Source organism: Rhinopithecus bieti, unplaced genomic scaffold, assembly GCF_001698545.2.
Source record: "Rhinopithecus bieti isolate Rb0 unplaced genomic scaffold, ASM169854v2 scaffold_36425, whole genome shotgun sequence".
NCBI lineage: Eukaryota > Metazoa > Chordata > Mammalia > Primates > Cercopithecidae > Rhinopithecus > Rhinopithecus bieti.
Window position 1 is genome coordinate 117,241 of NW_016815183.1, and position 4,911 is coordinate 122,151.

Here is a 4,911-nt window from a genome sequence, read left to right on the forward strand (position 1 = left end):
CGGCCTCCCAAAGTGCTGGAATTACAGGCGTGAGCCACCGCGCCAGGCCGTCTTTTTTTAAATGGAAGTGACCAGCATGGGCTGGGCGCAGTGGCTCACGCCTGTAATCCCAGCACTTTGGGAGGCTGAGCTGGGCGGTTCACGAGGTCAAGAGATCGAGACCAGCCTGGCCAATATAGTGAAAACCCATTTCTACTAAAACTACAACAATTAGCTGGGTGTAGTGGTGCGTGCCTGTAGTCCCAGCTACTCAGGAGGCTGAGTCAGGAGAATGGTGTGAACCTGGGAGGCGGAGGTTGCAAAGAGATTGAGACCAGCCTGATCAATATGGTGAAATCCCGTCTCTACTAAAAATACAAAAATTAGCTGGGCGTGGTGGTGTGCACCTGTAGTCCCAGCTACTCGGGAGGCTGAGGCAGGAGAATCGCTTGAACCTGGGAGGCGGAGGTTGCAAAGAGATCGAGACCAGCCTGGCCAACATGGTGAAACCCCGTCTCTATTAAAACTACAACAATTAGCTGGGTGTGGTGGTGGTACCTGTAGTCCCAGCTACTCAGGAGGCTGAGGCAGGAGAATGGCTTGACCCCAGGATGGAGAGGTTACAGTGAGCCGAGATCGTGCCACTGCACTCCAGCCTGGGCGACAGAGCGAGACTCTGTCTTGAGGGAAAAAAAGTAAAAAAACAATGATAAGCATGGGAGAGGTTTTGTCCGTTCAAAGACAGCTACGCTAGAAGAAGTTGCAACAGGGATTTGGGATGTGGGGATGGAGCAGCAGGGCAGAAAAGGGACCTGTGGCTGGCAGCTCCTAGCCCAGAAAACCTGGTCTCCCTTGGCAGTTAGGAGTCAGGACGCCCTGAGGCCCTGGCCAGCCGGCGGCGCTGTCAGAGGCGTTTCAACCTACAGCAAGTCCAACTTGAAGAAGAGCTGGGTAAAATGAGGCTGAGACCGGCTGGGCTGCATTCTCAGACGGTTAAAGCATTCTCTGTTTTTCTTATTCTCATTATTTTTGAGACGGAGTCTCGGTCTGTTGCCCAGTCTAGAATGCAGTGGCACCATCTCGGCTCACTGCAACCTCTGCCTCCCGGGTTCAACCAATTCTCTTGCCTCAGCCTCCCAAGTAGCTGGGACTACAGGTGCACACCACCACGCCCAGCTAATTTTTGTATTTTTAGTAGAGACGGGATTTCACCATATTGGCCAGACTGGTCTCGAACTCCTGACCTCCTGATCCACCTGCCTCGGCCTCCCAAAGTCCTGGGATTACAAGCGTGAGCCCCCACGCCCGGCCCACAGTTCAGGCATTCGAAGTCACAGAAGGAGACAGGAGGTCAGCACAAAATACAGGTCATTAAAAATCTTGCTGATAAAACAGGCTGCAATAAAGAAGTGTGCTAAAACCCACTCAGATCAAGATGGCAAGGAGACTGACTTCTGGTCATCCTCAGTGCTACAATCCCAGCAGTCTACAAATGCCACGGCAACATCAGGAACTTATGATGGTGGCTCACACCTGTCATCCCAGCCCTTTGGGAGTCTGAGGTGGGTGGATCATTTGAGGTCAGGAGTTCGAGACCAGCCTGGCCAACATGGGGAAACCCCCGTCTCCACTAAAAGTAGAAAAAAAAAAAAATTAGGTGGGCGTGGTGGGTGGCACCTGTAATCCCAGCTACTCGGGAGGCTGAGGCAGGAAAATCTCATGAAACCGGGAGGTGGAGGTTGCCAGGAGTCAAGATTGCACCACTGCACTCCAGCCTGAGCAACAGAGTGAGACTCTGTCTCAAAAAATAAAAATGGATAGGCCGGGTGCGGTGGCTCACACGTGTATTCCTAGCACTTTAGGACGCCAAGGCAGGTGGATCACCTGAGGTCAAGAGTTCGAGACCAGCCTGGCCAACATGGTGAAACCCCCGTCTCTACTAAAAATACAAAAATTAGCCAGGTGTGGTGGCAGGTGCCTGTAATCCCAGCTACTCGGGAGGCTGAGGCAGGAGAATCACTTGAACCCGGGAGGCAGAGGTTGCAGCAAGCCAAGATCGTGCCACTGCACTCCAGCCTGGGCAACAAGAGTGAAACTCCATCTCAAAATAAATAAAAATAAATAAATAAATAAATAGAAATAAATAAAAACCGCAACGGTAACTTTTTTGCACTCCAGCCTGGGAGACAGGGCGAGACTCCATCTCAAAAAATTAAATAAAGAAATAAATAATAAATAAAACAAAAACAGTAACTTCTTTGCATGTCAGCCTGGGAGACAGAGCGAGACTCCGTGTCAAAAACAAATAAATGAATAGATAAATAAATAAATAATAAATAGGCTGGGCAAAGTGTAATTGCTTGAACCCAGGAGGCGGAGGTTGCGGTGAGCCAAGATCGCACCACTGCACTCCAGCCTGGGCAACAAGAGCGAAACTCCGTCTCAAAATAAATAAACAAATACATACATAAAATAAAACAAAATGGTACCTTTTTTGTACTCCAGCCTGGGAGACAGAGGGAGACTCTGTCTCAACAAATGTAAATAAATAAAGGCCAGGCGGGGTGGCTGACACTTGTCATCCCACTACTTTGGGAGGTGGAGGCAGGCGGATCACCTGAGGTTGGGAGTTCGAGACCAGCCTGACCAACATGGAGAAACCCCGTCTCTACTAAAAATACAAAAAATTAGCCGGGCGTGGTGGCACATGCCTGTAATCCGAGCTACTCGGGAGGCTGAGGCAGGAGAATTGCTTGAACCCGGGAGGCGGAGGTTGCGGTGAGCCAAGATCGCACCACTGCACTCCAGCCTAGGCGACAAGAGTGAAACTCCGTCTCAAATAAATAAATAAATAAATAAATACAAAAATGGTGACTTTTTTGCACTGCAGCCTGGGAGACAGAGCGAGACTTTATCTCAAAAATAAATTAATTAATTAATTAAAGAAAAAAAATCCATTGCCACCAGCGTCTTCTTCCCCTGGTCCAGACACCAGCTGCCACCTCGGAACGGGGAGATGGGGCCCCACGCTCTCTCTCTCCGGAAAGGATCACAGCTCCACTCCGTCCTCAGGAAGTTGAGAAATTGCAACTCGGATGATTTGGAAACAGGCCTGATAGTCTGTGCTTTCACTTCTGGGAAAAGAGACGTTACAAGGCGATGGGCTCCACCCTCCCCAGAAAGCTTGCAGGTTTCCGGCTTCTAGGGAGCTGTCCGACCACAGCTCCTTCTGTCGCTAGATAAGGGGTTGGAGTCACACCCTCCTTCCTTCTGTGGCTGGAGGGATGGTCTGTGGACAGAGGAATGTGGGGCCACAGGGAAAGTGAGCCAGTATCAGCAGAAAAAGCAAACTGAAGCCGGGCGCGGTGGCTCACGCCTGTCATCTCAGCACTTTGGGAGGCCGAGGCGAGCAGATCACGAAGTCAGGAGTTCGAGACCAGCCTGGCCAACACGGTGAAACCCCGTCTCTACTAAAAACACACAAAAAAATTAGCCAGGTGTGTTGGTGCACACCTGTAATCCCAGCTACTTAGGAGGCTGAGGCAGGAGAATCGCTTGAACCCAGGAGGCGGAGGTTGCAGTGAGCCGAGATTGCACCACTGCACTCCAACTTGGATGACAGAGCAAGACTCCATCTCAAGAAAAAAAAAAAAAGAAAGAAAATGCGGGGCCGGGCGCGGTGGCTCAAGCCTGTCATCCCAGCACTTTGGGAGGCCGAGACGGGCGGATCACGAGGTCAGGAGATCGAGACCATCCTGGCTAACACAGTGAAACCCCCTCTCTACTAAAAATACAAAAAACTAGCCGGGCGAGCTGGCGGGCCCCTGTGGTCCCAGCTACTGCGGGAGGCTTGAGGCAGGAGAATGGCGTAAACCCGGGAGGCGGGCTTGCAAGTGAGGCCTGAGATCGCGGGGCGCACTGCCTCCAGTCCCCGGGCGACCAGACAGCGAGACTCCCGCCTCCCAAAAAAAAAAAAAGAAAATGAAAAACTGATATTGTCCCCGGACATGCAAGATGCATTTGCAGCCTCGCACTGCTGACATTTTGGATAGCAGGATTCCTCCTGTGGTGGCCGTCCTGGGGCCCACTGGAGGCCTGTTTGAGTAGGCCCTTCCTGGATCCAGCACCACCTGGGGCCAGGAGGGGCAAAGCATCCCAGGAACCGACCCCACGCAAGGATTGTCCACACCCAATTGTCATTCTCTTGTGATTGTCTCTAGACTTGCCAAGTGTCCCATGCAAGGGAAATACTCCTGGCCTGTGGAACTCACGCAACTTATAGATAGAATGATAGATGATAGATAGATAGATACATAGATAGGATAGCATAGATAGATACATAGACTAGATAGATAGATAGATTAGATACGATAGATAGACAGATAGATAGATAGATAGGATACATAGATAGATAGAATACCATAGATAGGATAGATACATAGAAATGATAGATAGCATAGATACATACCATGAATATAAAGATATGATAAGATAGATAGATAGAAATAGATAGATAGATAGGATAGATAGGATGGGATTAGATAGAAGAGACGATGCGAGCAGATAGACCAGATAATAGATGCGAAGATGGACCCGATATAAAAATAAGTGATCATTAATAAGACATGATCAGATGGTAGGTAATACGTAGAGCAGATGATAGTATCAATAGAATAGACATATAGATAGATAGACAAAATTAAAACTTAGATGATAGATATAATAAATGATTTATGATAGATAGGTGATCTATCTATATACCATTCTATCTATATATACTGAGAGAGAGTAGATACAAAGATTGAGAGATATAGACAGATAAGTAGATGGAATAGAAGATTAATTGATATAAGTGATCATTATACGACATGATGGATGGTAGGTGACAGGTAGACAGATGATAGAGCTGATAGATAGACATTATAGATAGGG